Source organism: Chiloscyllium plagiosum, unplaced genomic scaffold (assembly GCF_037043375.1).
Source record: "Chiloscyllium plagiosum isolate Xiang-an unplaced genomic scaffold, Cpla_swu_hap1 HiC_scaffold_12, whole genome shotgun sequence".
Classification (NCBI taxonomy): domain Eukaryota; kingdom Metazoa; phylum Chordata; class Chondrichthyes; order Orectolobiformes; family Hemiscylliidae; genus Chiloscyllium; species Chiloscyllium plagiosum.
The window spans coordinates 21,798,066-21,823,654 of NW_028270150.1; the positions used below are offsets into that span (position 1 = coordinate 21,798,066).

Below are 25,589 nucleotides of genomic sequence, written 5' to 3' on the forward strand. Positions count from 1 at the left end.
CAGATTACTCCAGTCCAGATTACTCCAGTCCAGATTACTCCAGTCCAGATTACTCCAGTCCAGTTTAAACCAGTCCAGTTTACTCCAGTCCAGTTTACACCAGTCCAGTTTACACCAGTCCAGTTTACACCAGTCCAAATTACACCAGTCCAAATTACACCAGTCCAGATTACTCCAGTCCAGATTACTCCAGTCCAGTTTAAACCAGTCCAGTTTACTCCAGTCCAGTTTACACCAGTCCAGTTTACACCAGTCCAGTTTACTCCAGTCCAGTTTACACCAGTCCAAATTACACCAGTCCAAATTACATCAGTCCAGATTACTCCAGTCCAGATTACTCCAGTCCAGTTTACTCCAGTCCAGTTTACTCCAGTCCAGATTACACGAGTCCAGATTACACCAGTCCAGATTACACCAGTCCAGTTTACACCAGTCCAGTTTACACCAGTCCAGTTTACTCCAGTCTAGATTACACCAGTCCAGATTACTCCAGTCCAGTTTACTCCAGTCCAGATTACACCAGTCCAGTTTACACCAGTCCAGATTACTCCAGTCCAGTTTACTCCAGTCCAGTTTACACCAGTCCAGTTTACTCCAGTCCAGTTTACTCCAGTCCAGTTTACTCCAGTCCAGATTACACCAGTCCAGATTACACCAGTCCAGTTTACACCAGTCCAGTTTACTCCAGTCCAGATTACACCAGTCCAGATTACTCCAGTCCAGTTTACACCAGTCCAGTTTACTTCAGTCCAGTTTACTCCAGTCTAGATTACACCAGTCCAGTTTACTCCAGTCCAGTTTACTCCAGTCCAGATTACACCAGTCCAGTTTACACCAGTCCAGTTTACTCCAGTGCAGTTTACACCAGTCCAGTTTACTTCAGTCCAGTTTACTTCAGTCCAGTTTACTCCAGTCCAGATTACATCAGTTCAGATTACATCAGTCCAGTTTACTCCAGTCCAGTTTACACCAGTCCAGTTTACTTCAGTCCAGTTTACTCCAGTCCAGTTTACACCAGTCCAGTTTACACCAGTCCAGTTTACTCCAGTCCAGTTTACACCAGTCCAGTTTACACCAGTCCAGTTTACTCCAGTCCAGTTTACTCCAGTCCAGTTTACACCAGTCCAGTTTACACCAGTCCAGTTTACTCCAGTCCAGTTTACACCAGTCCAGTTTACACCAGTCCAGTTTACTCCAGTCCAGTTTACACCAGTCCAGTTTACACCAGTCCAGATTACTCCAGTCCAGTTTACACCAGTCCAGTTTACACCAGTCCAGTTTACACCAGTCCAGTTTACTCCAGTCCAGATTACATCAGTCCAGATTACTCCAGTCCAGATTACATCAGTCCAGATTACATCAGTCCAGATTACTCCAGTCCAGATTACTCCAGTCCAGATTACATCAGTCCAGTTTACACCAGTCCAGTTTACTTCAGTCCAGTTTACTCCAGTCTAGATTACACCAGTCCAGATTACTCCAGTCCAGTTTACTCCAGTCCAGATTACACCAGTCCAGTTTACACCAGTCCAGATTACTCCAGTCCAGTTTACTCCAGTCCAGTTTACACCAGTCCAGTTTACTCCAGTCCAGTTTACTCCAGTCCAGTTTACTCCAGTCCAGATTACACCAGTCCAGATTACACCAGTCCAGTTTACACCAGTCCAGTTTACTCCAGTCCAGATTACACCAGTCCAGATTACTCCAGTCCAGTTTACACCAGTCCAGTTTACTTCAGTCCAGTTTACTCCAGTCTAGATTACACCAGTCCAGATTACTCCAGTCCAGTTTACTCCAGTCCAGATTACACCAGTCCAGTTTACACCAGTCCAGTTTACTCCAGTGCAGTTTACACCAGTCCAGTTTACTTCAGTCCAGTTTACTTCAGTCCAGTTTACTCCAGTCCAGATTACATCAGTCCAGATTACATCAGTCCAGTTTACTCCAGTCCAGTTTACACCAGTCCAGTTTACTTCAGTCCAGTTTACTCCAGTCCAGTTTACACCAGTCCAGTTTACACCAGTCCAGTTTACTCCAGTCCAGTTTACTCCAGTCCAGTTTACACCAGTCCAGATTACACCAGTCCAGTTTACTCCAGTCCAGTTTACTCCAGTCCAGTTTACACCAGTCCAGTTTACACCAGTCCAGTTTACTCCAGTCCAGTTTACACCAGTCCAGTTTACACCAGTCCAGTTTACTCCAGTCCAGTTTACACCAGTCCAGTTTACACCAGTCCAGATTACTCCAGTCCAGTTTACACCAGTCCAGTTTACACCAGTCCAGTTTACTCCAGTCCAGATTACATCAGTCCAGATTACTCCTGTCCAGATTACACCAGTCCAGATTACATCAGTCCAGATTACATCAGTCCAGATTACTCCAGTCCAGATTACTCCAGTCCAGATTACTCCAGTCCAGATTACATCAGTCCAGTTTACACCAGTCCAGTTTACTTCAGTCCAGTTTACTCCAGTCCAGTTTACACCAGTCCAGTTTACTTCAGTCCAGTTTACTTCAGTCCAGTTTACTCCAGTCCAGATTACATCAGTCCAGATTACACCAGTCCAGATTACACCAGTCCAGATTACACCAGTCCAGATTACATCAGTCCAGATTACTCCAGTCCAGATTACTCCAGTCCAGATTACACCAGTCCAGATTACACCAGTCCAGATTACACCAGTCCAGTTTACACCAGTCCAGATTACTCCAGTCCAGTTCACACCAGTCCAGTTCACACCAGTCCAGATTACTCCAGTCCAGATTACTCCAGTCCAGTTTACACCAGTCCAGTTTACACCAGTCCAGTTTACACCAGTCCAGTTCACACCAGTCCAGTTCACACCAGTCCAGATTACTCCAGTCCAGTTCACACCAGTCCAGATTACTCCAGTCCAGATTACTCCAGTCCAGTTTACACCAGTCCAGTTCACACCAGTCCAGTTCACACCAGTCCAGTTCACACCAGTCCAGACTACTCCAGTCCAGTTTACTCCAGTCCAAATTACTGCGGTCCAGCTTTACTCAGCTTTGCTAGCCTTGCTCGCCACTGCCATTCACCTTCTCATTGTATTTCTATTCACACACCGCTTCCCTTCTGTGTTTATTGCTGATAGGCTCCATATGAACCTATCTGCAGCAGAGGTAAGAAAGAATGAGCTTCTGATTTTATTTATCTCATTTTTTTATGGGATATAGGTGCCACTGGCTGAGCCAGTATCTAGTGCCCGTCCCTTATTGCCCAGAGAGCAGTGAAGCGTTAACCATATTGCTGTGCGTCTGGAGTCTTGTGTAGGCCAGACAGGGTGAAAATTAGGGATGAGACACATCTAGAGCACAAGTTGTCAGTACTATTGCTGGAATAGTGTCAGAACCCATAGCTTTTGCGTTATCCAGTGCCTCCAACTATTTCTTGATAGCATGTGAATTCAGTTGGCTGGACACAGACATCTATGAGACCGGTGATTTCTGGCGAAGGCCGAATTGGATCATCCACTTGGTACTTCTGGCTGAAGATGGTTGCTTCAGCCTTATCTTTTGCATTGATGCACATCACTGAGGTTGGGTGTATTTGCAGAATCTCCTCCTCCTCCTGTGAGTTGTTCAATTGGCCACCACCATTGACAACTGGATGTGGCAGGACTGCAGAGCTTAGATCTGATCTGATCTGATCTATCTGTTTAATGTGGAATTACTTAGCTGTCTATCACTTGCTGTTTATGCTGTTTATACCATTTTGTAGCTTCAGCAGGTTGGCATCCAGTTTTCAGGTATGTTCCTGGCATGCCCTTTTGTATCCTGCATTGTACCAGGGCTGATCCCCTGGTTTGATGGTATTGGTTGAGTAGAGATATGTTGGGCCATCTGTTACTGATTGTGCTAGATTACAATTCTGCTGCTGTTGATGGCCCCCAGCATCTCATGGATGCCAGGTCATGATTTGCTAGATCTGTTTGAAGTCTATCACATTTACTGCAGTGATAGAAATATGAAAACACTGTAAATAGAATCAGGAATAGGCCATGTGGCTGTTCAAGCCTGCTCCACCATTGTCCTGCTTAGTACCCTGTTCCCCGTTTCTCCCATACCCTTAAATCCAGTTAGCCCTTAGAACTAAAATATGACATTGAGTGATTATTTGAATAGAAATAACATGTAGAGATATGGGGAAAAGGCAGGAAACTAGCATTAGAAATGCTACAGGCATGATTGGTCTCCTTCTGTGCCAGAACAGTTCTGTGATTCCATGAACCATTTATGACTCTTTCTTGAAAACATTTTACGTTTTGGCTTCAGCAACTTTGTGGCAGCAAATTCCAGAAGCTCCCCTCTCTCTCAGGATGAAGAAGTGACTCTTCATCTCAGTCCTAAATAGCCGAACCATCTTCTTAAACAGTGATCCCTGATTCTGGACTCTGCAGTCACAGACATCTTCCTGCATTTTCCCTTTCTGGTCATATTAGAACTTCATAGATCTCCACAATAATCCCCATTTTTTTTAAACACCAATGGATAAACTCCTAAATGAAAACCAAAAGAAATGCAGAGGTTGGAAATCAGAAACAGAAATAGAAATTGCTGGAAATGCTCAGCAGGTCTGGCAGCATCTGTGAAGAGAAATCGGAGTTAATGTTTTGGGTCCAGTTCTGAGGAAGGGTCGCTGGACCTGAATCTTGAACTCTGATTTCTCTTTACAGATACTGCCGGACCTATTGAGCATTTCCAGCAGTTTCTGTTGTTGTTTCTGAATAAACTCCTAACTGTTCAAGTCTCTCTTCATACGTCTATCTTGCCATCTGAGTAATCAGTCTGGTAATCAGACGGAATCAGCCTTTGTTGTATTCTCTCCAGAGCAAGGTAAGGAGACCAAAACAGCACACACTATGTCACGTGTGGTATCACCAAAGTCGAGTACAGAAAGATACCCCTGTTCCAATGCACAAATCCTCTCACTATGAAGACCAACATACCATTTGTCTTTTCACTGCCTGCTACAACTGCATGCTTATGTTCTGTGACTGATATATAAGGACACCCAGGTCTCATTCACTTCCCCTTTCTCAATCTATTACCATTCTGATAATAATCTGCCTTCCTGTTTTGGCTACCAAAGTGGATAACCTCACATTTACCCACACATACCTCATGTTCCATGCATTCGTGCACTCACTCAACTTGTCCAAATCACACTGAAACCTCTCTGCATCCTTCTCGGACCTTACCATAACCCCAATGTTGTGTCACCTGTTTGATTGGAACTTTGACATTTAGTTCTTTGATCTAAATCTTGAATACATATTATAAATATTGACCTCGTGAACTCACACTGCACTCCCTCAATAGCCAGAATGTCTTTCCTCAAATTTGGAGACCAGAACTGCACACAATACTCCAGGTGTGGTCTCACCAGGGCCCTGTACAGCTGCAGAAGAACCTCTTTCTTGAGGTCCAATACCATCCTGATTCTCCCAGTCTACCTGCATGTTAAAATCCCCCATAACAACTGTAGTAACATCTTTGCGACAGGCCAATTTCAGCTCCTGATTCAACTTACATCCGACATCCAGACTACTGTTTGGGGGCCTGTAGATAACTCCCAAGAGGGTCTTTTTACCTTTAGAATTTCTCAACTCTATCTATACTGACTCTACATCCCCTGATTCTAGGTCCCCCCACACAAGGGACTGAATACCATCCCTTACCAACATGGCCACCCCACCCCCTCTGCCCGTCAGTCTGTCCTTACGATAGCATGTGTAGCCTTGAATATTCATTTCCCAGGCCCTGTCCACTTGAAGCCACATCTCAGTTATCCCCACAATATCGTATCTGCCAATTTCCAAAAGAGCCTCAAGCTCATCCATCTTATGTCTAATGCTTTGTGCATTTATATAAAGTATTTTTAATTTGTTTCTGCCCTCACCCTTCCCATCAACTCCTATTTCACTCAACCTTACAACATGATCCCTTTCTGAGATTTCTGCTTCATTGATACAGTTGTCTTTCTTGACTTCCCTTGTTCTAACTTTCCCTTCAATTTCCTCCCCGCTACATTGTACCTGCCTCAACCACTTTCTTTGGCAGCCCATTCCATATACAAACCACTTTCTGCATGAAGAAGTTGCCCCTCAGGTCCTTCCTAAATTTTTCCCCTCTCATCTTCAGCTATGCCCTCTAGTTTTCAATTGCCCATCTCTGGGAAAAAGACTATATGCATTCATTCTATCTATGCCAGTCATGATTTTACACACCTCAATAAGGTCACCCCTCATTCTCCCACAAGGGATAAAGTCCTATCCAGGCCTTCCTCTCCTCATAACTCAGGTCTACTAGTCCCGGCAACATCCTCGTAAATCGTCTTTGCACTCTTTGCAGTTTAACAACGTCTTTCCTATAACAGGGTGACCAAGTCACCTTACCAGTGACTTATACAACTGTAACATAACGTCCCAACTGCTATACTCTATGCCTTGGTCAATGAAGGTCAGCATGCTAAATGCCTTCTTCACCACCCTGTCTACTTCTGAAACGGCTTTCGATCAATTCCGTATTTGTACTCGTTATGCCCTCTGTTCCCCTCTGTTCCATACACTCTTTGGGACCTTACCATTTGCTGTATAGGTCCTACCTTGCTTTGACTTTCCAAAGTGCAACACCTCACACTTGTCTGTATTGAATTGCATTTGCCAATCCGCAGTCCACTTCCCCATCTGATCAAAACCCTTCAGTAATTTTTGATAAACTTCCTCACTATCAGCGACACCTCCTAATTTTGTATCACCCACAGATTTTCTAATCATGCCTTGTACATTCACATTCAGCTCATATATGTAAATAAAAAATAACAAAGGTCGCCGTACCGACCCCTGTGGCACACCACTAATCAATGGCCTCCAATCCGAGAAACCATCTTCAACCATCATCCTCTGCTTCTTACCATTGAGCCAATTTTGAATCCAATTAGCTAGCTCTCTCTGGATCCCATGTGACCTATCTTCACACTAGCCTTGTCAAAATCCTTACAAAGTCCACATAAGTAACATACACTACCCTACCCTCATCTATCCTCTTGGCTACATCGTTGAAAAAACTCTAAAAGATTTGTCAGACATGACTTCCTGTGCACAATTCTGAAAGGTATGAACGTTATGTTAGAGATCACATAGCTCTTTGTAACTAATATATGAGCACTCCCAAATCCGTCTGTGCTGTACCATTGAAATCATATGAAGCTCCTCTACTCATCCTGCCAAAGTGCACAAACTAACGTTTTCCTATGTCATATCTCATCTGCCAAGGTTTTGCCCGCTCATTTAACCTATATATAAATTCCTATGGTAAGTTAGCTCAGTTGGCTGGATGGCTGGTTTGAATGCAAGGTTACATCAACAGCATGGGTTCAATTCCTAGCACCATCTGAGTTTACCATGAAGAATTCTCCTTCTCAACCTCTCCCCTCACCTGAGGCATTGTACCCCTCACATTAAACCACTATCAGTTGTCTGTCCCTGAGACAGTTACGCTATGGTCTGGAAGGACCATGGTGACAAAAATAAAACATCCACCTGCAGACCCTGTGCCATCCTTATCACTTGCCGACACACTTATTTTTGTGTCATTCACACTTTTCCAATAGTGCATGGATTTCCCTTGTTCATAGAGTCAGAGAGATGTACAGCATGGAAATAAACTCTTCAGTCCAACTTGTCCATGCTGACTAAATATCCTAAATTAATCTAGTCCATTTCAGGCCGTGAACATATACTGTAAATAATTGTAGTCCCAGCACTGAGCCTATGATATTCCACCTGTTACAGGTTGTCATCCTGAAAATGTCTGCCTTATCCCAACTCTATATATAGCCAATTCTCTATCAATGCTAATATACTTAGCTTACTAATAGTCTTATGCACGTTACTTTATTGAATGCCTTTTGAAAGTCCACATATATTACATCTATTGGTTCCTCTTTATTTGTCCTGCTTGTTACTTTCTAAAAGAATTCTAATAAATTTGTCAGATAGGACTTTTCCCTTCATGCGGCCATTTTGACTCAACCTAATTAGATGATGTATTTTCAAATGCTCTGCTTTTACATTCTCTATAGCAGACGCTAGCATTTTCACAGTAACAAATACTAAGCTAATTGGCCCACAGTCGCCATTTTGACTCTTACCCTTTTTGAGTAAGGGTGTTACATTACCAATTTTTTAACTCTCTTAGACCTTTCCAGATTCTTGAACAACTGCAACTAGTGCAAAGGGAATTGAAAAGGGGATCTGGTAAATATTTCCACATTGCCACGTTACGGGAAAGATGTGGAGGCTTTGGAAAGGGTGCAGAATAGGTTTACTAGGATGCTGCTTGGATTAGAGGGTATGAGCTTTCAGGAGAGGCTAGACAAACTCAAGTTGCTTTCTCTGGGGTGTTGGAGGCCTGATAGAAGTTTATAAAATTTTGAGAGACATAACAGGGTTAGCAGTCAGAATCTTTTTCCCAGAGTTGAAATGTCTACTACTAGAGCACTTACATTTAGCCGTTGAAAGTTCATAGGAGATGTGAGGGCTAGGTTTTCCACGCAGAGAGTGGTAGGTGACTGAATACACTGCCAGAGGTAGTGGTAGAGGCAGATATGATGGGGGTGTTTAAGGGACTTTCAGATAAGTACACGAATAAGCAAGGAATGGAGGAAAATGGACCGGCAGTAGGGATTAGTTTAATTGGGCATCGTGTTTGGTGCAACATCATGGGCTAAAGGGCCTGTTCCTGGGCTGGAGTGTTCGATGTTCTATGACTCAGCCACTCTTGGGAGTCTTGGGTGACATTTACTTATCCACTCAGGTGAGAAGGATAAACGATAGCAACTGATCTGACAAAGAGAAGGAAAAGAAATAATTTTTTAAAATTTATGGGTTTGTGCCAGGAAACTGTGCAGTGTGGTTGATGCAGGGTTTGGTTCGATTTGCAGCTCAGAACATCATGGCTGGAAATGACCAAGGCATCAGCTCTGAGCTGATCCAGTGTGGAAGTGGAGTCCAGCAACGTCCCCTGATCTGACATTGATCGATCTGCCGGGAATTGCAAGAGTGGCAGTTGGGAGCCAGCCACAGGATATTGGAAACCAGGTAATGTCGCACAGCAGAAAAAGAACCAGTGCACTCACTGTCACAAGGGAATGTATTGAGTGCTCTGCTGGCTACTTGAAAACATTTAGTTATGTGTTAACCAACTACTGAAAGAGTTTGCGAACGTGTCTTTCTCTCTGTATATACCAATAAATGAATGAGGAACAGCAGTGCATGTTAAGCCTCTTGAGCCGGCTCTGTCACATAGAAAGGTCCTGGCTGATCTGATTGTGTTTCACATTCAATTTCCGAATCTACCCTGATAACATTTGATTTATTTTCATTGCCTGACAAAAATCAATCCCCACCTCTGTTTCAAAGATATAACATAATCATATTCTGGTGCTTTCTGAGGCGGAAAGCTCCAAAATTGCAGAACCCTAAGAGAAACATTTCTCCTAATCTCTGTCCTAAAGGGACAGCCCTCATTTTGAAACAGTGCTGCCTAGTTCTGGACCCACCCACAAGAGGAAACAGAGCCTTTCCATATCCATCTTGGCAAGATCATTCGGGACCTTCCACACTACAACTAAATCACCCCTCGCTCTTCAAAAGTCAAAACTTGAAAACTAAAGGACAGAATCACATTAATGTTCTTGACAATATGCTACCTTATAATTTGACTTGAGTATTAGATCCCACTGCACCTTGGTATTTTGGAGTTTAAATAGAGTCATTGAATTTTTAAAGCGCAAAGACCCTTCAGCCCATCATTTCTGTGCCAATCATTACTGTCCATCTCTTTGAATCTCATTTTCCGCACTTATCTGCTATGATGTTCCAAATTTTCATCTGAACAGTCCTTAAAAGTCTTGTAAGTTCCGACCTCTAGCACCCTTTTAGGCAGCGAGTTCCTGATACTCACAATTCTGTGGGTAATAAAACTTTTCCTCAAATCCTTCAGCCTTCTCTGCTCTCAGGAAAACAACCCCATTGTCTCTCGTCCCTGTTTATAGCTGTATCGCTCCAGCCCAGGTAACATCCTGGTGAATCTCTTCTGCACTCTTTCTCATACAAACACATCCTTCCTATAGTATGATGAACAGAACTACGGCCAACTATGGCCTAACTAACATTATATACAGTTCTATCATGACATCTTTCCTCTTGTCTTCAACATCTTGTCTAATAAAGGCAAGTATTCCATATGCCTTCTTAACCAACTAACCTACCTTGCCTGCTGCTTTCAAGGGTCTATAGATTTGCACATCCTCTGTACTTCCTCAGGTCTTACCATTTGATTTGTACTCCCTTACTTTATTAGTCCTCCGCAAATGCAACATTTCATGCTTTTCAAGATTAAATTCCATTTGTTGCTGTTCAACACATCTGACCAGCTGTCTTTTTAAAATTTATATATGGGATGTTGACATTGCTGGCTGGCCAGCATTTATTGCCCGTCCCTACTTGCCCTTGAGAAGGTGGTGGGAGTTGCCTTCATGAACTGCTACAGTCCACCTGCTGTGGATTGACCCGCTATGCCTGAAGGGAGGGAATTTCAGGATTTTGACCCAGCGACAGTGAAGGAATGTTAATGTATTTCCAAGTCAGGATTGTGAGTGGTTTGGAGGGGAACTTGGAGGTGGTGGTGTTCCCATGTATCTGTTTAATGTTCTGGATGGAAGTGGTCATGGGCTTGGAAGGTGTTCTCTGAGGATCTTTGGTGAATTTCTGCAATGCATCTTCTAGATAGTACACACTGCTACTACTGAGTGTCAGTAGTGGAGGAAGTGGAATCTTGTGGATGGGATGGCAATCAAGTGGACTGCTTTGTCCTGGATGGTGTCGAGCTTCTTGAGTATTGTTGGAGCTGCACCCACCTAGGCAAGTGGGGAATATCCATCACACTCCTTTGCCTTGTAAATGGTGGACAGGCTTTGGGGAGGCAAAAGATGAGTTACTCTCTGCTTATTCTTAGTTTCTGACCAGCTCTTGGAGCGGCTGCATTTGTGTGGTGAGTCCAGTTGAGTTTCTGGTCAATGGTAACCCCCAGGATGTTGTTTTGTGGGGGATTCCATGATGGTAACATTATTGAATGTCAACAGGCAGTGGTTAGATTGTCTGTTATTGGTAATGATCATAGCCTGACATTTGTCTGGCGTGAATGTTAGTTGCCTGTTGTCAGCCCAAGCCTGCATAATGTCCAGATCCAGTTGGATTTGAACATGGACTGCTTAAGTATCTGAGGATGGTACTGAACATGGTGTAATCATCAGCAAACATCCCCACTTCTGACCTTATGGTGGAGGGAAGGTCATTGATGAAGAAGCTGAAGATGGTTGGGCCTAGGACTCTACCCTGAGGAACTCCTACAGAGGTGTCTTGGAGCTGAGATGGCTGGCCTCCAACAATCATGACCATCTTCCCTATGTGCTAAAAATGACTTCAAACACTGAGGAGTTTGCCCCCTGATACCCATTGATTCCATTTTGCGAGGGCTCTTTGATGTCACACTCAATTGAATGCAGCATTGATGTCAAGGGCTTTCAACTCTCACCTCACCTCTGGAATTCAGCTCTTTTGTCCATGTTTGAATCAAGGCTGTAATGAGATCAGGAGCTGAGTGGCCCTGGCAGAACCCAAGCTGAGCATCACTAAGCAGGTCATTGCTGAACAGGTGTTGCTTGATAGCACTGTTGAGGATACCTTTCATCACTTTACTGATGATCGAGAGTAGACTGATGGGGTGGTAATTGGCCAGGTTAGATTTATCCTGCATTTTATGTACATGACATACCTGAGCAATGTTCCACATTGTCAGGAAGATGCCAGTATTGTAACTCTACTGGAAGACCTTGGCTAGGGGAGCGGCAAATTCTGGAGCAAAAGCCTTCAGCGCTATTGCTAGAATGCTGTGAGGGCCAGTAGCCTGTGCAGTAAACAGTGTCTCTAACCATTTCTTGAATTGAATTAGCTGAAGACTGCTATCTGTGACACTGGGGACCACTGGAGGAGGCCGAAATGGATCATCCACTTGGCACTTCTGGCTGAAGATTGCTGCAAAAGTTTCAGCCTTAGCTTTTGCACTGATGTGCTTAGCTATTCTGTCATTGAGGATGGGGTTATTTGTGGAGCTTCCTCCTCCAGTGTTTAATTATTTAATTGTCCGCCACCATTCACGACTGGATGTGGCAAGACTGCAGAGCTTGGATCTGATCCGTTGGTTAAGGGATCGCTTAGCTCTGTCCATCACTTGCTGCTTATGCTGTTTAGCACACACGTAGTCCTATTCGGTGACTTGACCAGGTTGACATCTCATCCTCAGGTATGCCTGATGCTGCTCCTGGCATGCCCTCCTGTACTCTTCATTGAACCCGAGTTGATCCCTGGTAATGGTTGAGTGGAGGATATGCTGGGCCATGAGGTTACAGATTGCACTGGAGTACAGTTCTGTTACTGTTGATGACCCACAATGCCTCAGGTATGTCCAGCCTTGAGCTGCTTGATAAGCCAAAGTCTGTTCCATTTGGCACGGTGATAGTGCCACACAACACAATGGAGCTTTTCTCAATGTGAAGGCAGGACGTCATCTCCACAAGGTCTGTGCAGTGGTCGCTCTTACTGATACTGTCATGGACAGATCCGTCTGCAACTGGCAGATTGGTAAGGATGTTTTCCCTCCAGTTAGTTCCCTCACCACCTCTTGCAGACCTAGTATAGCAGCTATGTCCTTTTGGACCCGACCAGCTCAATCAGTCATGCTGCTGCTGAGCCACTCTTGGTGGTGGACCTTGAGATCCCCCACTCAGAGTGCATTTTGTGTCCTTGCCATTGTTCATTCTTCCTCTAAGTGTTGTTCAACATGGAGGAGGACTGATTCATCAGCTGGGGGAGGTTAGTACGTGGTAATCAGCAGGAGGTTTCCTTGCCTATGTTTAACCTGACGTCACAAGACCTCCTGGGGTCTGGAATCAATACTGAGGACTCCCAGGGAAACTCCCTCCTGACTGTACACCACTGTGCCGCCACCTCTGCTGGCTCTGTCCTGCCAGTGGGACAGGACATATCGAGGGATGGTGATGGTGGTGTCTGGGACATTGTCTGTAAGGTATAATTCAATGAGTATGGCTATGTCAGGTTGTTGCTTGACTAGTTTGTGAGACATCTCTCCGAATTTGTGAGACTAGCCCCCAGCTGTTATTGAGGAGGATTTTGCAGGGTTGACAGGGCTCTCTCTGCTGTTGTTTTTTCTAGTGCCTAGGTCGATGCCAGATGATCCGTCTGATTTTATTTCTTTGAGACTGTGCAGTGATTGTTACCACTGAATGGCTTGTGAGGCCACTTCAGAGGGCAATTGAGAGTCAACCACACTGCTGTGGGTCTGGAGTCACATGTAGGATGGACATGCCTATACTGTCTTATGGGAGAAAGTGAGGACTGCAGATGCTGGAGATCAGAGCTGAAAATGTGTTGCTGAAAATGTGTTGCAAATGTGTTACTGTCTTACGGTCTATGGTTTTCCTCCTCAGCATTTACCACAGCACCAATTTCCATGTCATCAGTCTTGTAACCATTCTGCCATGTGACACCTTGTCCAAAGCTTTACTAAAGGTCCATGTTGACTAAATTTAATGCATGCCCTCATCTACACACTTAGTCATCACCTTTTAAAGTCATGCTGACTATCCTTAATTAATCCCTGCCCTCAGAACATTTTCCAATAGTTTCCCCACCACAGGCGTTAGACTCACTAGCCTGTACTTTCCAGGTTTATCCCCACCATCCTTCTTAAATAATAGCATCCATAAATGTCCTCCTATTTTCTGGCATTCTTCCTTTGGCCAGACAGATTTTGAAAATTCATGTCAAAACCTCTGCAGCCCCCTCCTTTGCCTCCCACAGTCGCCTGGCGTACATCCAGTCCGGCCTTGGGTACTTATCCACTTTCACGCCTGTTATAACTGCTAATATTTCCTCTCAATGCTAATCCATTCAAGCATGTCATAATACTCCTCCCTGATTCCTGTACTTAGGTTCCACTTCTCTACAAATCTGAATTCAGATGCAAAGTTCTAATTTATATTCTCTGCCATATCTTCTATCTCCAAACACAGATTGTCACTTTGCTCCCTAATGGGCCCTACTCTTTCCCAGATTATTTCCTGAATCTAATATAGTTACCAAACCCTTTTATTATTCCCTCTTGTGGTTTATCATGCCCAATCATCGCTCTCCTGGTTTCTTTTTTAAGCAATTTTAAGCAACACACCCAATACTCCTTGAGGGCATCTGCTATCTTGAGCCTCTGGATTCACCATCAGTGTCTTTTCTATATTCAATCCTATAGATCCCATGATGCCCAGGTCTCTCTGCAGTGTTTGTTCCACCTTTCCTCTTTATGGAACATGCTGACCCTACACTCTCACTGTTACCCTTTAGAATGCCTCCCACTACTCTAAGGTGAACTTTCCTGCAAGTAACTGCTCCCAGTCCACTTTGGCCAGATCCTGGCCTTACTCGATTAAAACTGACCTTCCCCCGCTTCAGAATCTGTACCATCTTTGCCCTTATCCATGATGACCTTAAATATTACTTAATTACGGTCACTATCACCAAAATTCTCCTTCACTGTCACATTTAACGCATGCCTGGTTTTGTTTAGTAAAATTAGGTCGAGCACCACCCCTCTCTTGTAGGACTTCCTACATGCTGGTTAAGTTATCGGATACATTCTGAGAAATCCACCCCCTCTAAGCCTTTTACACCTTGTCTATCCCAGTTACTGTTGGGGATGTTGAAATCTTCTGTCATCACCCTGTTATTTTTACATTTCCCTGAGGTTTGCCAATGTTCCTGTCTTTCTGTCTCTCCCTGACTGTTTGGAGGCCTATAGTACACCCAGGGCAAAGCGATTGCACCCTTTTTGTTTTTAAGTTTGAACCATATGCCCTCATTTGAAGAACCTTCTAGGACAACATGCCTCCTTCCTGCAGTAATTGACTCCATGATCAATATGGTGAGATCATCCCCTCTTTCACAGTCTCTCCTATCACACCTGAAGATTCCAGGCTCTCAGAATATTGAACTGCCAGCCTGCCCCCTCCCTAAACCATGTCTTTATGAATGATGTCATATCCTCATGCGCCCTCAACTCATCTCTCTTACTCACAACACTCCTTGCATTAAATTGAATGCTATCTAACTATGACATGTTCCCTTGTACCTTAACTTGGCTACATTCACTTTGCCTTCCAGGCTGACTTGGTCTTCCACACTTTTTTGTGCATCACCTCCTACTATACCTCAGTATCCCACCCTCTGCCAAATTATTTTAATATTCTGTTATTTGAATCTTACTGCTAAGGTGAACCACATTATACACAGTCTATCGGATTTTTACTGGTTTCTGCAACCTGTCTACTTTCGCCTGCAAACTCTTCATGTTTTGATCACAACATAATTCCCTACCTATGTTTGTGTCATCTACAAATTTAACTCCTGTGCCTTAATGCACTTCAGCTAAGACATTGAAATGAATTGTAAAGGGCTGAGGCCCTAGCACAGGATCCTGAGCTATACCCCTTGTCACATCCTGCCAATCCATCAAGGACTAATTTACACACATTCGGTTTTCTGCCAGCCAATCTTCTCTCCAAGTTAATATTTTACCTCCTACATTCTCAGCCTTTATTTGCACTTCACCTGATGGAGGAGCAGCACCCCAAAAGTTTGTAATTTCAAATAATCCTGTTGGACTATAACTTGGTGTCGCCTGACTTCTGACTTTGTCCACCCCAATCCAACACTGGCACCTCCACATCAAGCCTTTATTTGCTCATTTCATGTGACATTTTATCAAATGCCTTCTAGAAATCCAAGCATGTTTACAGACTTCCATTTCACCACAGCTCATTATTCCTTCAATCTGTCTAAAAAATTAAACATGATTTCCCTTGCTGAAAACCATGTTAACTCTTCCAGATTAAGTAATGCTTTTTCTATGTACTAGCTTTAGTGACCAATTGATTCATGTAAATCAAGTGGTTTATGATTTCCTGTGTTTTTTTACCTTCATTTAAATCGACAGATTATGCCTCATTTATCTTATTTTCTCATCCCTGCTGCTTCTCTCTGTCTTTAGTTTAATCTGTTCATCTCACTCTTTGTTCCATTCATATCTTTCTTTATTTGCTTGCTTTTTAAAAATCTTTGAGGTATTTTTTAATGGTGTAACTGTCGTGACACTGTCTCTGGCATAGGAGACCCAGGTTCAGGTGTTGCTAAGGTATGCTTTAACCTATCTAAGTGGGTTGATTAACAAATATCTATAAATCCAGCATTCCGTTAACCTTTTAAAGGTTAGTTAGTGTGCATAAATTGGCCACAATATTTAAACATTTCACAATTACTTCATTGGATGTGAAGTGCTTTGGCATATCCTGAGGTCATGAAAAGTCATGTATAAATGAATGGGTGGCACGGTGGCCCAGTGGTTAGTACTGTTGCCTCACAGCACTCGGGGCCCTGGTTCGATTCCAACCTCGGGTGACTGTCTATGTGGAGTTTGTGTATTCTCCCTGTGTTTGTGTGGGTTTCCTCCCACTGTCCAAAGACGGCCAGGTGAGTTGGCCATGCTGATTTACACCACAGTGGTAGGTGCCTTAGTCAGAGGGAAATGAGGCTGCGTGGCTTACTCATCAGAGGATCGATGGAGACTCGTTGGGCTGAAGGGGCTGTTTCCAGACTGTAGGGAATCTATTCTAAAAATCTGTGTCTTATTTTCTTCTCTCTTTAATTAATCAACATTCCTTCAGATCAAGAAGCTGATCAAATCCTATATCAGTGACGATAAGACCATTAACCTTGTTGTCATCCCGTGTAATATTGACATAGCAACCACAGAGGCCTTGAAAATGGCCCAGGAGGCTGATCCCTCAGGAGGGAGAACTTTGGGTAAGAGACAAACTCCTTTTTTGCTAGGTGTTCATTGTAGCAAAAATGTACAAGGGGGAACGTACTTAGTTCTGTTTATAGAACAACTCCACTGTGCCTTTAATGGCCTTTAAAATCCGAAGGCATTTCACAAGTGAGTATTGAAATAAAGTCAGCTGCATATGACAATGTTAGGAAAGACGGCTAAGTGCCTGGTCAAAGGTAGATTTTTAAGGAGCGTCTGAAAGAAAGAATGAGAGACAGAAGGATTTAGGAAGGAAATGCCAGAGTTTGGAGCCATGGCAACCACTGGATAACCATTGATGAACTCAGTTAAGGCTTAGAGATTTCTGAATTAGAATAGCACAGCTATCTTGAAGGTTTTTAGGGCTGGTGGAGGTTACAGAGACTACTAAGGCCTTCTAATGGAGTGATTTGTAAACAAATAGAAGAATTTTTAAGAATTTCAGACTGGAAGCGAATGTTGATCAGGAACGAATAGATTTTAGTTCCAGTTTTTATTGAATTTAAATTTCACTATCTGTCATATTGGAATTTGAACCCATGGACTTTAGCTTGAGGTTACCAGATTAGCACTAAAAAAATGTGTTGCTGGAAAAGCGCAGCAGGTCAGGCAGCATCAAAGGAGCAGGAGAATTGAAGTTTCGGGCATAAGCTCTTCTTCTACCTCGGGGCCAGCGACCATAATTCTATTCGTTTTAAAATAGTGATGGAAAAGGATAGACAAGATCTAAAAGTTGAAGTTCTAAATTGGAGAAAGGGCAATTTTGACGGTATTAGGCAAGAACTTTTGAAAGCTGATTGGAGGCAGATGTTCGCAGGTAAAGGGACAACTGGAAAATGGGAAGCTTTCAGAAATGAGATAACAAGAATCTAGAGAAAGTATATTCCTGTCTGGATGAAAGGGAAGGCTGGTAGGTATAGGGAATGCTGGATGACTAAAGAAATTGAGGTTTGGTTAAGAAAAAGAAGGAAGCATATGGTCAGGTATAGACAGGATAGATTGAGTGAATCCTTAGAAAAATATAAAGGAAGTAGGAGTATACTTAAGAGGGAAATCAGGAGGGCAAAACGGGGACATGAGATAGCTTTGGCAAATAGAATTAAGGAGAATCCAAAGGGTTTTTACAAATATATTAAGGACAAAAGGGTAACTGGAGAGAGAATAGGGCCCCTCAAAGATCAGCAAGGCGGCCTTTGTGTGGAGCCACAGAAAATGGGGGAGATACTAAATGATTATTTTGCATCAGTATTTACTGTGGAAATGGATATGGAAGATATAGACCATAGGGAAATAGATGGTGACATCTTGCAAAATGTCCAGATTACGAGGAGGAAGTGCTGGATGTCTTGAAATGGTTAAAGGTGGATAAATCCCCAGGACTTGATCAGGTGTACCCGAGAACTCTGTGGGAAGCTAGAGAAGTGATTGCTGGGCCTCTTGCTGAAATATTTGTATCATCGATAGTCACAGGTGAGGTGCCGGAAGACTGGAGGTTGGCAAACGTGGTGCCACTGTTTAAGAAGGGCGGTAAGGACAAGCCAGGGAACTCTAGACCGGTGAGCCTGACCTCGGTGGTGGGCAAGTTGTTGGAGGGAATCCTGAGGGACAAGATGTACATGTATTTGGAAAGGCAAGGACTGATGAGGGATAATCAACATGGCTTTGTGTGTGGGAAATCATGTCTCACGAACTTGATTGAGTTTTTTGAAGAAGTAACAAAGAAGATTGATGAGGGCAGAGCAGTAGATGTGACCTATATGGACTTCAGTAAGGCATTCAACAAGGTTCCCCATGGGAGACTGATCAGCAAGGTTAGATCTCATGGAATACAGGGAGAACTAGCCATTTGGATACAGAACTGGCTGAGAGGTAGAAGGCTGAGAGGGGGTGATGGAGGGTTGTTTTTCAGACTGGAGGCCTGTGACCAGTGGAGTGCCACAAGGATCAGTGCTGGGTCCTCTACTTTTTGTTATTTACATAAATGATTTGGATGCGAGCATAGGTTTGCAGCTGACACCAAAATTGGAGGTGTAGTGGACAGCGAAGAGGGTTATCTCAGATTACAACAGGAACTGGACCAAATGGGCCAATGGGCAGAGAATTAGCAGATGGAGTTTAATTCAGATAACTGCGAGGTGCTGCATTTTGGGAAAGCAAATCTTAGCAGGACTTATACACTTAATGGTAAGGTCCTAGGGAGTGTTACTGAACAAAGAGACCTTTGGAGTGCAGGTTCATAGCTCCTTGAAAGTGGAGTCGCAGGTAGATAGGATAGTGAAGAAGGCATTTGGTATGCTTTCCTTTATTGGTCAGAGTATTGAGTACAGGAGTTGGAAGGTCATGTTGCAGCTGTACAGGACATTGGTTAGGCCACTGTTGGAATTTTGCGTGCAATTCTGGTCTCCTTCCTATCGGAAAGATGTTGTGAAATTTGGAAGGGTTCAGAAAAAATGTACAAGGATGTTGCCAGGGTTGGGGGATTGGAGCCACAGGGAGAAGCTGAACAGGCTGGGGCTGTTTTCCCTGGAGCGTTGGATGCTGAGGTTTACAAAACTATGGGATAAATAGACAAAGTCTTTTCCCTGGGGTTGAGGAGTCCAGAACTAGAGGGCATAGGTTTAGGGTGAGAGGGGAAAGATATAAAAGAGACCTAAGGGGCAACTATTTCACGCAGAGGGTGGTACGTGTATGGAATGAGCTGCCAGAGGATGTGGTGGAGGCTGGTACAATTGCAACATTTAAGAGGCATTTGGATGGGTATATGAATAGGAAGGGTTTGGAGGGATATGGGCCAGGTGCTGACAGGTGGGACTAGATTGGGTTGGGATATCTGATCGGCATGGACGGGTTGGACAGAAGGGTCTGTTTCCGTGCTGTACATCTCTATGACTCTATGCTTCCCAAAGTAGCTAGCTGGTTCCCATGTAGCTGACACACTTGCAGAGACCTGATGGGCCAATTGGTCTATATCTGCACTGTTATACTGTCATCTCCGCTGTCTGTCACTGCCACTTTATCATTGCTCTTTGTATTTCCAGGAATATTAACAAAGCCAGATCTGGTTGACAGGGGGACAGAAGAAAACATCCTTAAAATAATCAGAATGAAGTCGTTGCTTTGAACAAAGGTTACATGGTTGTCAAATGCCATGGATAAAATGATATTAATAAACAACTGACCTTGGTTAAGGCATTGGAGAGGGAGAAAGCTTTTTTCAAAGAAAGTGTGATTTTCAGGTACGGTTACTTGAGAAATGAAACAAAATTGGATACTTTGACATTGTAAGATCATAAAGATGTAGGAGCAGAAGTAGACCTTTCAGCCCATCGAGTCCACGTCTCCATTCAATGAGATCAATGCCTGATCTGATAATCCTTGACTCCACTTTACTGCCTTATCCTCATAACCGTTGATTTGCTTAATGAATAGAAATTTCCTCTATGTAAACATATTTGAAAATATATTGTAGCCATGTGCAAAAATAAAAGGCAATGGCCAACCAAACTGGAACCTGGCCAGCTGGAAACCAGGTGAGGTAGACAATTTGAAAAATGGGGAAATCTCACGCACTTGTGATTCTCGAGAGTCTTAACGTTAGCTTTTTTTTTTGAGTGGACGCGCACAGGAAGAGAGGGGGTCCTTTTAAATGTGAAGTATCAGGGTGAATCTTGTTGGGGTTTATGTCAAAGTCTGAATTGCGCTGAGCTTTCTGGCAGGTTTTAGCCCTTGACACCGAGCGAGTGTCTCCCTTGTTACTTATTGACCATGCCCCATGGTGTCTCTCGTGCTCAACTTCCAGCCCATCTGACCACGGCCTGTTCGTGGAAAACATCAGCACTCAGCAGGTATCTGCTGAAAGTCCAGTCTCCATTACACCTACACCATCCTTTGTATGGCCATGTCCACCTGGACAGGTGCTGTGAGTTCAGAGGTGCCCTGCAATTTGTCCTGAAAATGGCAAACAGGGGATATCTGTGTCCTGGTTTATGAGCAATGTCCTGGAGAATCATAGAATCCATACTGTGTGGAAGCAGGGCACCAACCCAGTAAGCCCACACTCACCCTCTATAAAGCTTCCCCCCCATCCTATCCTTGCATCTGCCATTGCCAATCCACCTAACCCACACATCTTTGTGACTGTGGTAGGAAGCCAGAGCTCCTGGAGGAAACCCACGCCGACACAGAGAGAATGTGCAAACTTCACCCTGACAGTTGTCTGAGGCTGGAATCGGATCCAGGTTCCTGTCTCTGTGAGGCAGCATTGCTAACCACTGAGCCACCATACTGCGATGGGGAGATGCTTGTCCTGTTGCCTTCAAATCATCAAAGTGTGATGTATTTGTTTATTGTTGTTTTCCTTTCTTGTCATGACGTACCCTTTTTGGAAGAAAAGGTGGCAACGATTCAGTGTGTGGCTGCCAGACTGACCACAGAGGAGAAAGTGAGGTCTGCAGATGCTGGAGATCAGAGCTGAAAATGTGTTGCTGGAAAAGCGCAGCAGGTCAGGCAGCATCCAGGGAAAAGGAGAATCGACGTTTCGGGCATAAGCCCTTCTTCAGGAACTTCCTGAAGAAGGGCTTATGCCCGAAATGTCGATTCTCCTGTTCCCTGGATGCTGCCTGACCTGCTGCGCTTTTCCAGCAACACATTTTCAGACTGACCACAGAACTTGTCAATCAGATCCGGGTTAGTAACGTTCTCTACTTGTCTATATTTATTAATGATGCCATAGACACCAGGTGAAGTAAAGTACTCTACATTATTTTACACAGAAATCGATCATTCAATCCAACTGGTTTGTGCTGGTGTTTATGCCCCACGTGAACTTCCTCATTCCTTGTTTCATTTTGCCTCATGTAAATGCCCCATGTACTCATCCACATTTCCAGATTTTCCCTTAAATGTATCTGTGCTGTTTACCTCAAGTGCACCCAGTTATGGTAAGGTCCATATTCTCACCACTCTTTGTGTAAAGTTTTATCTAAATTCTATGCTGGATTTCTTTGTGACAATCAATGGCCATAGCTTTGCATTTCCCAGTCACACCCTATAAGTTGAAGCATCATTAGTGCCCACTGTCTTTTTTAATTTTACAGACATCCATCAGGCCATGTCTCAGCCTCTCCTTTGTGGAAGAACTGGTCTCAGGCTATTCAGTGCTAGGCCCCAATCATTTTAGGCGAGGACATTTCTCCTTTTTTTAACTTTCCCTAATCTTCAGTCTGGCCATGTTGATAGCTATCTCACCTCCCAGCTATAGGGGTGTGGTTTCAAGATCCAATTCAGGTCTTGGGCATATTGATTGACAAGTCAGTGCAGTACTTCAGGGGCGCCTGTGGTGTACTGTGTCACATAAGGTAACAAACCAAGGCCAGGCTCAGTTGGATACTAAAGATTTCATCAACATAATCAAGGAAGAGTAAGAAAGTTACCCAGGTTTTCTGACTTTGCGGCATGAATGTGAATGATAAGGAAGGTCATTTCTGTTGATCTCAGATCGTTGCTCTAAATAGTTCACATACAAAATTAACTTGATGAAAAGTTGAGTTGCGTATAAGCCAAAAGGTACGAGCACTGCAGAAACTCATCTCGGCTCCTCCAAAAACAAACCCATTACCTCTATCACCTCATGGAGGACAAGAAATACATGAGAAAACTACCACTTGAAAATGCCCCTCCAAGTCATACACCATCTTGACTTGGAAATATATTGCCATTCCCTCATTGCTGGGTCAAACTCCTGAGAGTCCCTTCCCAACAGCACAGTGGATGTATCTGCACCTCAAGGTCTGCAGTATTTGAAGATGACAACTCACCAACACCTTCTCCAGCGCTATAAGGGATGGACAATAAAGCAATGCCCCTATCCCATGACAAACATTGTGAAGAATGTTAATGTTTGTTGGAGAAGCTGGGAAGAAGGAAACAAACTGCACTTTAGAAATAATGGTGAAGGCAAAGCACAACAATGGATCCAGTTATTCCAAATTAATTACTCATTATGTCAGTGATCCTAAAGATTGATGAGGTTCAGGACATTGGCAACATATCTTTCCGAAATTAAAGTGGAACACAAACGTTGGTTGTTCAAAATGCTGAAAAATATGCTTTTTTTAAAAAGTCCGAGGTAAGAGGAGCCGTTTAAAAATTGGGCGGGAGTGGGGCTCAGCGGAGTCGGGCGGGTGAAGACTGTAGGTGTAGGGTTGAGGGATCGGTAAATGTAGCTTTGTCTCTTTGTTTGTCTGGGTTAACATGGTTTCAAGTATTTTTCTCATTAAAGAAAACTCTGCCAACCATTGCGCACGAGGTTCAATGCAAAGGTGCTGGGGCATGGAAGGAAGTCGAGATGGTGGGATCAGGTGTACCCGAGGACAATGAAACTAATTCTCTTTTCATCATTGATGTAAGAGCACAGGAGTTTTCTTTTTATTGAGGGAAGAAGAGCTTGGGCTTGTTCACAACAGGTTGAGGGAAACCTTGGATTGACACATATCAGTTTGACTGTGGTATGAGTGAGCAAATATTAATAACTGTTTGCAAGATGGAGTTTGACATTGAGCTACTGTATGCACAGGATTTTCAATAGGAATAATTTATACTGTATTATTGAGGATTATAGCTGACATTTTGTTTGGTTTTGGAAGGGAGATGTTGATAACTTTATTAGCAAAGTTGTGATTGACCAAAATTGGTAAAGTCTAACAGGATATCGTGTTAATGTGATAGAAACACAGAAAATGCTAGTGACACTTAGCAAGTCTGGCAGCATCTGCGGAGAGAGAAACAGAGTTAACATTTTGTGTCTGGTGTGTCTCTTCTTCGGAACCTGATATAATAAGTTCAGAATCTAAAGTAATTTAGCAGCAGGGAGGCTCAGTGGTTAGCACTGCTGCCTCACAGTGACAGGGACCCGGGTTCGATTCCCACCTCGAGTGACTGTCTGTGTGGAGTTTGCACATTTTCCCTGTGTCTGCTTGGGTTTCCTCCCACATTCCAAAGATGTGCAGGCCAGGTGAATTGGTCATGCTAAATTGCCCATCGTGTTAGGTACATTAGTCAGGAGTAAATATAAGCAATGGGTCTGGGTTGGCTACTCGGGTTGGTGTGGACTTGTTGGGCCAAAGGGCCATACTGTAGGGAATCTAATCTAATAGAAGGGCAATGGGTATTTACAACAATCTAGCAACAGCATAATGGCACTTCCTATCACCGGCTTATTTTTTTCCTGATCTAAGTCCAATTCAATTTTCAAAAGCAGGAATTTCAACTTGTTGAACCTGTTGATACCTGGGTACCTGCACTTAGAAAGTGTTATTTTCCCCACAGTCAGGAATCTCCATTACACCAAATAAAGAGATATCAGGGATTTGTTTCTAATGAACCATGAAAATGCTGAAGAGAAAGTGAAAGATGCTTTAATAGGTTTGGTGCTCAGGTCACAGTTAAAGACTGGCTTTAGAAGGAGATTTTTCTTTTGTTTGCAACTTTTATGGTCCAAAAAAAGCGAAGGAAAGAATACGCAAATAAAGCGAGATAGCTTCTCACATGGAATTTGTGGGAGAGGCCTATCCATGTGTCTATCGAGCGTCGAACGCTCTGGAGAAAGATCTTTTTTTCCCCTGTTTGTGAAGAGGGAACTCTGAAGATTTTCCTTTTCAACTAGTTTGCTGTAGATGTTTAAGTAATGACAGGGATAATTTCTTTTCTGAGACTTAGATTTGAAAGCTGACTGATTAGAGGATTTGAAGTGGAGGCCTTTTGTTGGTTGTTGTGAGTCTTAGCAAAGTGCTTGATTTCGTTTTTAACATTTTAAGTGTTTAATTATTGCTTTTTCTCTTTTGAATGCTTAAGATTAAAATCTATGGGTAAGGAAGGGTAGTTTTGTTGAACAAAAACTGAAATTGTGGAAAAGTTCAGCAAGTCTGGCGGCTTCTGTGGAGAGAAATCAGAGTTAACATTTTGGGTCGAGTGACCCTTCCTCAGATACCTCCTCTTCTCTCCCCCTGAACCATGACTCCACCATGGAACATCAGGCCATTGTGTCAAGTACGGTCATAAACCTCATTTCATCTGGTGATCTCACCTAGCTCCCCCCACTACCCACTGCCTCCAAGCTGATAGCCTCCCCAACCCCAGACAGCTCACTTCTCCCTCCTTCCCAAATTCCACAAGCCGGACCCATTGTTTCTACCTGCTCCTGCCCCACAGAACGCATCTCTTCCTATCTTGACTCAAAGTTAAAAATCATATAACACTAGGTTATAGTACAACAGGTTTATTTTGAAGCACTAGCTTTCGGAGCACTGCTCCTTCACCAGGTGGTCAAAGGGGCAGTGCTCCAAATGCTAGTGTGCTTTCAATTAAACCTGTTGGACTATAACCTGGTGTTGTGAGATTTTTAACTTTATACACCCCAATCCAACACTGGCATCTCCAAATCATATCTTGACTCAGTCTTTTCTCCCCTGGTCCAGTCCCTGCCCACAATTAAAAGGAAGGTCCTGAGGAATGATCACCTGACCTGAAACCTTAACTCCGATTTCTCTCCACAGATACTGAGCTTTTCC

The 25,589-nt window shown here is 43.5% G+C and overlaps 1 pseudogene across 1 annotated transcript in view; it reads left to right on the forward strand.

The window, feature by feature from the left end:
* Nucleotides 1–6,549: 6,549 nt before the first annotated feature.
* The window catches only part of LOC122554843 (interferon-induced GTP-binding protein Mx3-like), a 48,785-nt pseudogene continuing 29,745 nt past the window's right edge, over nt 6,550–25,589 (forward strand). Inside the window, exons 1-6 of the transcript XR_015758785.1 lie at nt 6,550–9,125; nt 16,880–17,018; nt 20,061–20,275; nt 21,399–21,468; nt 21,678–21,708; nt 23,303–23,425. The product of XR_015758785.1 is annotated as an interferon-induced GTP-binding protein Mx3-like (transcript). The remainder of the gene's footprint in view (nt 9,126–16,879; nt 17,019–20,060; nt 20,276–21,398; nt 21,469–21,677; nt 21,709–23,302; nt 23,426–25,589) is intronic.